The 10428-nt window shown below is 35.7% G+C and overlaps 1 protein-coding gene across 1 annotated transcript in view; it reads left to right on the top strand.

Moving 5' to 3' along the window:
• Positions 1–5053: 5053 nt before the first annotated feature.
• The window catches only part of cplx2b (complexin 2b), a 37516-nt gene continuing 32141 nt past the window's right edge, over positions 5054–10428 (top strand). Inside the window, exon 1 of the mRNA NM_001199318.1 lies at positions 5054–5113. The gene's annotated coding sequence lies outside the window, so the exon portion shown is untranslated. The remainder of the gene's footprint in view (positions 5114–10428) is intronic.

Below are 10428 nucleotides of genomic sequence, written 5' to 3'. Positions count from 1 at the left end.
AATTAGTAAGCAACAACACATTTTAGCAATCACAATATTGGTGTTTTTGTACTACTACTACTATACTAATGTAAAAATGTATTAAAATGTAAAAAATAACAAATATTGATCAATAATATATAAAATACTAATAATAGTGCGATATTACTAGTACAAATAATAATAATAATTCTTAATAATAATATTAGTATGGATATAAGTGAGCACAAATTTTTTTAGCAATAACAATTGGTGTTTTTGTACTATTATTACTACTATACTACTTTACAATGTATTATAAAAGGTTAAAAATAACAAACATTAATCAATATTATATATAAAAAACACCAATTATTATACATGTGTTGTTGTAATTATATATATATACACAATAAAATAAAAACAAAATAAATATGAAATAAATAAATAAAGAATAAATTCAATAACAAGAATTCAAAATGTACAGTAGCACAGATGTGAATAATTAAACTCAAACAACAACAACCGGCAACAATTATTGTTATTGTTGTTGTTATTATTATTATTCATTCATTAATTTTCCTTCGGCTTCCTCTCTATTGCAGAGGTTACCACAGCGGAATGAACTGCTAACTATTCCAGCATGTTTTAGCCAGTGAATGCCTTTCCAGCCACAACTCAGTGGGAAACACCCACACACTCATTTACATACACACTACGGACAGTTCTATTCGGCTTGGTCCCTAATCTATCAGGGGTTGCCACAGCGTAATGAATCACCAACTAATCTGGCATATTTTTTAGGCACCAGATGCCCTTCCAGTCGCAACCCAGTGCTGGAAAACACCATCACATTCACACACACTCATACACTACCTCCAATTTAGTTTACCCCATTCACCTATAGCGCATGTCTTTGGACTGCAGGGGAAAACCGGAGCATCCGGAAGAAACCCACGTCAACAAGGGGAGAATATGCAAGCTCCACACAACTGCCAACTGGCCCACTGTTATTATTGTCACTGTCATTACTATTATTCACATACTGGCTGTTGTTGTCTGCCAAAGACATTAATCTGTCCAAATAAGACATGGAATTTTTCTCTTCATCCAAATATCTCTACAGACGAGTTGTGTTTCTCAACAACAAATATTCATCATTACATTCTCAAAAAACATATATGCAGTTCCTTATGATCATTATTAGTGTTTTCATGATAATTATGTTCAATTGGTAGTAATCCATGCGTTCTATAGAGAACAAGAGAATGTCATATTATCTTTTTCACAAACATATTGCTGCCTCCTACACATTGGCTTCTTCATTTCTATTTTGAAATGCCACAATAACATAGAATGATCACATAAAAATAAAAGCAAAGCCAATTCCAATAAAAAACGAGTCGTGACAAGTTATTTGCATCATATACTGTAGACACTGAAAATCTAATAAAGCTTTTGTGTATATTTTATAGTTTATTTGTTGTCTGCAGTTATGAGGTGAAATGATTATTAGGCTATTATTATTAAAAGTATCTGTAATTTGTGTGTGTGTGTGTGTGTGTGTGTGTGTGTGTGTGTGTGTGTGTGTGTGTGTGTGTGTGTGTGTGTGTGTGTGTGTGTGTGTGTGTGTGTGTTTAGTCAATTTTAAGGTTATTCACTGTAAAATTAAAAATGCTGGGTTCCACACAATCAATTTGTGTTGGGACAACATGAAGGAATTAAGGTAGTTTATTATTTTTTTTTTATTTTTTTTTTACAAATTTAAGTGGATTAAACATAAAACTATTAAGTTGTCCACAAAAAGCCCAAGATATGTGAGAATTGTGTTGTAGTTTGAACTAAAAGCAATCATTTTTTGAGGGTTGTATTGGTAAACAGTTGTAAGATAAGATGTTTGTTTTATTACTCCTGAAGCAGATAAATAAATATTGAATTTATTAAAAGGAATCAATCTGTCTCAGAACTTTCTATTGTCTGAGATCTTCAGCTTAATGCCATTAATCAATTGATACCCATGTAACATTTAGATATTTACAATTAAAATAACTTTTTTTTTAAACTCGCTGATTATTTCCTGTTATACCAGTTGATTACAGATTCTGTTGACTTTGGTCAATTGTGTTTGTTTCTCTCTCATCTCCAATATGCACTGTGAAGGTGATTTGCTGACTGTTTGACCTTGAACTAAATCCATTTTGTTGACATTATGACAGAGCACTGTTCAGTGTAGATTTTATCTGTAAAGAGTCCCTCATGGCTTTACTCTGTGAACCCAATACAGCAGCCAAAATTATTTTCTTCACTTGTTTCAAAATACAACTTAAAAGCAGTCATAAACAGTGCAATATATTCTGAAAGCAGATCCATATGGCTGGCTCACGTTGTGCTTTGTTTGAACTGGTCGAGTTGCTTCAGCCTGAGCACCTGTCAGTAATATTTGTTCAGGTCTGTGTACAGGACGTAATGAGGGATCAGTAATCAGTGTATATACACACCACTTTAACAACAAGATCCTACATGACCTTCAGATAGGAAAAAAAAACACTCTGATCTGAAATAGCTGAATGCGCATAATGCCACGCTGCTGACAGATTGTGTCACTGAACTTTATTGTTTGTAATTGTGTATTGTTTGTGTTCAGTGCTATTTCATCACCCTTACTTGTGTTTGTCTGTACAGTAAGAGAATACATGTGGTTAAAAAACACGCTAAAAGAACAACTAGATGTTGTCTATAAGAAGGTATAGTTTATTTTTTTTACATTTTTTCCTAAGCATACATAACAAAACGTTCATGACATTCAAGAAAATGCAACTTATATGGCTACTATAAAAACATATATTTAAAATAAACAATGGTGCCTATTATACAGCCAGCAATGTATTGCTCATGCAAGAGACTGAATATGATTCAATACTTGCAAAGCTTATTTTTTTTGGAGGTAAAACAAAATACACTCTAAAAAACACTGCCTTATTTCAACCCAAATGTTCAACTTTTGATTGAGACTGTTGGCTCTAGTAATTATTTGTGTGATTTTTCATTTCCAACCTATGGATTTATTTTAAGCAAGCAATATAAGCATATTTAGTTACTTTAAAGAAAGCAACCCATCATATTGTTTAATATTTAAGCCAATCAGCTGGGTCAAATAAATAAACAAATCAGCATCTGCTTAATGCAACATGTTTACCCAGAGCTGGGTTGCCAGTTAGGATGTTTTAAACCCAACTATTTTTCATAGTTTTGCAAAAAAAAAAAAAAAAAAAACAGTGTCAGCTCACGTCTGAGGTGCTGTTTACACATTTTCGTTCATTTCAAAACTGATAAATTTAATTTCATCTATGCCTGGCATTCACATTACTCCAAGAAAATTAAGCGTTTTGAAAACACTAGCTCCATTTAAGTTTGGAAATGGCGTTTTGCTTCACTATATTGACTGAAGAGCAAACGTTTAAAATTGGAAGCGTGTTATCCACAATCACTCTCTGACTGGTCTTCTTGACTATTTATTATTCCCTAATTCGTCAAGCCCCTCTCATGTGACCATTACACAACTGATTGAAAGTATGAATCCCAGAAATATATGCACACGTTAATTGACAATGTGATTGATATTTTGTGTATTGTTTAAAAATATTGTTAATGTGTCAACTATGTTTTTGCAAAGAAAAAAAAAAAAAAAACATGCACATGCTCAGTGAGTGTGAATGGTCATGTGTTTTAGGCAGTAAAGTGTTATTGGAGAATGCAGTAAAAACAATCATTTTCATGCTTAAATTAAAACAAAACAAAACCAAACAAAAACGAAAATGCACTAGTGTAAATGCAGCCTGAAATTGTTATGCTGCGTTCACACCAGATGCTGATGAAGCGTGCATGAGTGATGTACATGTTAAGTCAACGCAAAGACGTGAATAGACATCCTCCATTACATTTTCTGCAAATAAGGTAGCACGAATGATGAGATTTGCGCAAAGGAAGCGGCACAAGTTGAGGGTTTTGCGCGTTTGACGAGTTGGAAAATCTGAACTTCAGCAGTCGTGTCAAGTTATCCAATCAAGAGCTTTCTCTTGTAGGGGTGTGATTATAATGTACTGCCTGTTGTTGGTGTCACGAAAGAAAATCCTCTTGCCGACACCGGAAAACAATTCATCGACTTGTGCTCAGCTCAGTCGAAGCACCACTGAAAGCCTCATTCATCCATGTTTCTGGAGGAGTTAATGAACTCACAGAGCTGGGTGCACCTCTGAAAGGATCTAGTGGACAACGCTGAATGAATATATGCTGTTTTTCAGCCTTCCCACAGCTACTCTCTCAATAAAATCCATGTTAGCCATTTAGCAATGAAGAGTCACTGGGCAGACAGAAGCCCTGCCCATGACGCAAATCCGCATCTATTATGAAGTAAATTTGATGCGCAAATGAAGCGAGTAAAGTCAATGTTCACACATCTATTTACACATGAAAATTCCAATTTATTTGTGCGTTCTGAGTGTGAACAGCACACACGACAGAAAGCTCATGCTTCAAACTTTCCAGAATGTACTGTGGATTAAAAGTAAAAAAAATAAAATAAAATAAATAAAAATAAATAAATAGACCTATATTTACAGAAGAAAAAAAAAAACATATTGGATAAAATAAACAATAAATAAATCACATTTTAAATGTTTGAGCTGAAAATTGCAATTAGCTTAACACTAAACAGCAATCTGGTGTTTTTGACCAAACATTATTCATGAAATAGTAAGCTATTTATTTAACATATTTATACTTTATCCTGCACTGTTGATTTACCTCATCCTGATGTGCGGAAGCGGCGTACAGTTGCTATGACTACAGTTTACGCCGTTCGCTATGACTAACTTCCAAATCTAACTTCGGTGTTCACGGAGACGTTTTAAACTTGACTTAAACGTAAATACGTTTTTTAAAAGATTGCTTATGATATAAGACCACCTTTTGTTTAAACGTGCTCTGGGGGTTTCCGCGCTTCTTCCAGTGAGCAGAGGAAAGAAGAGGGGGAGGAGGCGGTGGAGGGAGGGACGGAGGGGGCGATTCGATACGGAGCAGCTCCACTCACATTAGACGCCGAATTCAAAGCAGCCTGGACCACAGAACCGCCACCTTGCTCTCTCGCATCGCAGAGGTTGGTACTTGTCTCTTTTCTCCATCCGTTTGATCAGACTTGGCGCGCTATTGCCATTTAACGCTGCATGTTGCTGAACGCTGCCATGGTGCAAACTCGGCGATGGAGAGGGTTGGGCACGCAGGGTAAGGCGTGATCTGCCAGTTTCAGCTCCATGTTTGCAAGAAAAAGGCAAGTGGAATGTGAGTTTCCAGGAGCTTTGAGATGTTTTGAGTGTTTTCAGGTAAGCGGTAGGGAGAGGAGCGCGCGCGACGTGCATGATGACAGAGAAAGAGAGAGAGACGGCAAAATGCGCAGGTGCAGCAATTGATGAATCTGTCAGCTGATTGACTGCATGATTGCATTGTATACTGGAGGAGGGTAAGGCCAAAAAACAGCTGAATGGGATGCATGATCCTACTGTTGATCTTTTCCTGTAGTGTGGTTGTGTTTCAGAGATGCACAGTGGGTGTATGAGAAACCAGGATCTGATACTACAATTGCCTTGAGCTCCAGTACAGTATATGTAACAGGCTGGTATATATAGCACAGCTCTTTCCCTATATGCTCTTACTGTTGATTGTACTTGCTCATTATGTCATTTTCTCATTATGAATTCCTTATTGTTCTAAATAATAAAAAAAAAATTAGTAAATTTTTCATTATGGTAAGTGAGTACATGGTTAAAAATTAGCAGCAGTGACAGATAACAAAATTGATATATTAATCAACCCACATATTCAGTTAAGACAAACTTTTATTCCAAAAGTAATCTTTTTAAAATCTTTAAAATGCTCATTTGAATCAGAAAACATTGATTTATTGCAGCATCGTTTACAAGATAATGCATCTTGAAAATAGAGCATCTTAACTGGGGTTAAAGTTTCCACAGAGAATATTTACGGATTGTATTAAAGGTTCTTAACAGTCAGAATTGTTCTTTAGATTTTTAAAAAAGTTCTTCATGTTACAAAAGTATTGTTCTTTGTTCCTAGAAAAGTTCTTTGGGGAACCAAAATTATTGTTTTGTGGCATTTCTGCAAACCTCCCTTTAGCAACCTCTATTTTTAAGAATTTATTAATTTTGTTTTCTCAAAACGATTTCTGAGTGAAAATGAAGGTGGTCGGGAGAGCTTAACATGCTGCAATTTAAGAAAACACTTGCAATTACAAAAAACACCAGCAAATTAAAAAAAATATCTTCATGTGTTTGACAGCATGTGGTGCAAATTCTCACAATGCAAAGAAATGAACAAAACACGCTGCATTTTCTCACAATGCAAACAATTAACTAAAATGCACAGTATTTCTCACAACACAAAAAGAAAGGAACACAATGAAAATGTTTCAAGGAGACCCAAAAACTTGACGGACACCGCTGTGCCATGACTATATCACTCAGTGAAGTTGTATATAATCTTTGAAAAGGTGAGTTTTTTGTTTTTTTATTTTAATATCCCGATTCCCATGTCTTTAGTATTTATTAGCCTAAATCAGTGGTTCTCAAACTGGGGGTCGGGACCCTCCAAAGGGGTCTTGGGACAAAGAAGGGCGATCGCCTTGTGATTTTATTTTTATTAAACCATAAGATTTAACATATTTTATACATAACCTACTGAAAACAGAAAAAAAACGTTTGTAGTTACTATATACTATAGTTACTAGTTCTATTAGATTGCGACCCCTCGGGTAATTACATTATATTTAAGACAGCATTAGCGCCAGATGCAGCAGATTGATTTTATAACACCAGGTTAAACTTTCTGGCCCTTTTACTGCACTGACATACATTAAAAAAAATGAAACAAAAAATAGACTTGGGTCTATTGTATTGGTGTGTGTGCGTCATTGCATGCAAGTTTTCTGTATTTCTAACCACCTCAGAGGATAATTGGGGGTCGCCAATCACTTGCATTGCCATTTTGAGGGTCGCGGGCTGAAAAGTTTGGGAACCCCTGGCCTAAATAACCATAACCTAAATAACCAGGTCCGTCACATTTTAGGGTCTCCTTGAAACTTTTTCATTGTGTTATGTGAAAATGCAGGGCATTTTTGTAAAATGTTTGCGTTGTGAGAAAATGCAACATGTTTTATTAATTGTTTACGTTTGTGAAAATGCAGCATGTTTTTTAAAAACGTGTTTGAGTTGTTACAATTTGCAGCACATGTGCTGTCATACTGATGAAGATCTTAACTCAATTTGCTAGGGCTTTTATTATTGCGTGCGTTTTCTTAAATTGCAGCATGTTAAGCTCTCTCGGCCACCGTAGAAAATGTTTTTAAAGAGAATCACAATTATTTTCGTTGTAATAAAACAAACAGGGCAGCACAGTGGTGCAGTAAGTACTGTAGCGGCTTTCTAATTGTTGGTAGAGCAAGAAAGCAAGAAAGTCAGGAGTCCATATAGGCAAAATAGATGGAAATAAAAATGTCTTTTTTTTTAGAATCAACAGAATTCCTTAATCAATTTTCCTTCATCTATAATGCACACCTCTCTGTTACCTTAAGTTACGGTCAAAGTTGAGTAATGTTACAGTCAAAAGCTGTGCTTCCTACCAACGCTCTCTTCCTCCATGGAATGAAGGCCAATCGGCAATATACAATGTATGGCTTCTACAAGCATGTTCGCCTCACGGCAAGAAGGTCGCTGGTTAGAACCCCAGCTGGGTCAGTTGGCATTTCTGTGTGGCGTGTTCTCCCAGTGTTGGTGTGGGTTTCCGCTGGGTGCTCCGGTTTCCCCCACAGTCCAAAGACATGCGCTATAGGTGAATTGAATAAGTTAAATTGGCCGTGGTGTGTGTGTGTTCGCAAAAGTGTGTATGGGTGTTTCCCAGTGTTGGGTTGTGGCTGGAAGAGAATTCGCTGTGTAAAAACATGTGCTAGGTTAAACAGTGGTCCATTCCGCTGTGAAGACCCCTGATTAATGAAGGGACTAAGCCAAAAAGAAAATGAATGAATGAATGAATGAATGAATGAATGAATGAATGAATGAATGAATGAATGAACGAACACAACAAACATATAATTCAGACTCACAGGAGTTTATCTAATAATGTCCAGATACATTTATGCATGTAATATAAAACATAAGTAATGTAATACTTTAATGGAGTGCTGTATTAGTTTAGTATATTATTAGTTTTCATAAGATGCAAATTCTCAAAAGCTGCTATGAACTGTTCAGATAGCCTTCCGTGTAGCCCCACTGTTCTTATTCATGCGAGGCAGTAACTCCAGCTTTCAAAAGAATTCCCCCTGATTGGACATAGCAAATGCACATTCTTACTTTTTGCCCCAGGCAAGAATGGGAATTAAGCCTACCCCTTGACCATTATTTATGTGCTATCTCTAAGAGAGTGAAAAGACGAGATGAAAGCAGTGAAAGAGAGTGAACGGAAGCATCGAATAGATTTATAGTACTAGAGCAAATATGACCATGTTTCATTTAGCTTCAAAACATGTTGTAGTGTTATTTAGATGTAGATCTTATAATAAACATTCTGTCAAAAGAAAAGCAAAATGTGTTCTCCATTTTTTGTTGATTCTTTCTAGTATGTCGGATTATTCTTGATAACATTAAACAGATTTGAATGTATTTTGGCTGTGAATTTTTGTGAGACACACTGAACAAAAGCATCAGATTATTAAAAAAATTACATTTTACATTTTACTTGATAACATTTTAAAATAAAAATAGCATTTGAGCCACTAAAAATCTATTGTCTGAAATAGTTTTTTTTTTTTTTTTAAAGATTTGCTTTCTCGAAAATCCCTTCTTTCTGAGAGCCTACTTGGTCAGATGGCCCTGTCTGATGTGATTGACACAATTAGCATATCTAAATTTAAGCTCCAAAGGCTTCCTAATAATAAACTGTTTACTCAGTGATTTACAAGGACATCAGTAATCAAATTATTTGCCTTATTCTGAATAACAATAATATGATTAAGGTGTTTACATGAGTTGCTTTTTGAATTTTCCTTTCAAGATCCCATTTTACGTTATAGCACATCATTCAATTATTGTCATTGCGTCACCATTGTTTCATTGTTAATTTGTCGACTTTGACGTTTGGCAGTTTCATTTTCATTCAGGAACATTTCATGCATGCCCCCCATGATAAACGAGATATTGGATAAAAGTATAAACTGCTGGAAGAGTGTTGTTTTAATAGAATTTAATATTGCACACCATATGGAAAAAAAACCTCCGCATTTCGGAATGCAGGTGTCTAGTCCTTTACTGAATCGGGAGGTGCAGAGAATAGTGTCAAACAGCCATCTATGTATGGAAAAGAGTCACAAAATATGATGAAAACCCTACATAATGGTACCCTGCAGGCACAGGACATCCACATGACGTAATATTGACGTTGTATCCCAACGTCATGAAGACGTTGGATTTTGTTTGGAAATGAAAATCGAGTTGACGTCAGAACCCAACATCAGGCTGACGTAAATGTCCAATGGCCTACCTAAAATCAACCAAATATCAATGTCTAATCATGTTACACCTTGACCTCGTGTGTACATTACCACTATGGCATCTGTCTGATGTTGGATTTTGGTGACTTTCCAACTCAACCTAAAATCGACCAAATATCAACGTAATTGGACATTGTTATGGACGTCAAAATAACATTGTCCTTTGATGCTGGTTAGACATTGATTAGTTTGATGAGTTTGATTAATGTGTTTACATGCCTGTACTGCACTTCAATAATGCACCTAAAATCGTAATACTCCACATGTCACAGTTTTTATGGTAGACTCTTAATCAGAGTATTGTCTTAATCATATTGAAATCAGACTATTTGTGTCCATGTAAACCTACTAAGAGATACAAGCTTTAATGACGGGCTGCATGTTTATTCCTTTATTTATCCTAAACCAATCCTCATGTAGTAAGATTAGATCTGAATGACGATAACTTTTTTTAAAAATCAGTGTAGTCTTTTAAACTTTACAGACCTTTTGCCTTCTTAAACGGCGTTGTCACAAACTACATGACAGGTGACATCGGAAAACACGTAATAGGGACACTTCAACACTGACAAAGGAGAAATTCATACAGACATAAAGTTATGATTCATGACTCTTTAAGACAGTCTTATGGACACATCTGTCATGCGGCATGAGTGGAAGGAGCATCTCAGTGAAGTGTTGTTTGTGACAGGTGTGGAGTGGTGGTTTTGAAGCCTCCGCTGTGTGTTTGGTGCTGAAAGTCGTCAGGAGAGGTCTAGCTGCAGGGGAGAAATCAAGTGCTGAATTATTTATAGCTGTGTCCAACCTCCATCAAATTGCATTGTAAGGCTTTATGATCATATTCCCTTTTCAGG

Source organism: Danio rerio, chromosome 14 (genome assembly GCF_049306965.1).
Source record: "Danio rerio strain Tuebingen ecotype United States chromosome 14, GRCz12tu, whole genome shotgun sequence".
Taxonomy (NCBI): Eukaryota; Metazoa; Chordata; class Actinopteri; order Cypriniformes; family Danionidae; genus Danio; species Danio rerio.
Note: the sequence above shows the minus strand (reverse complement) of the source record. Positions and strands in the feature narration are given on the sequence as shown.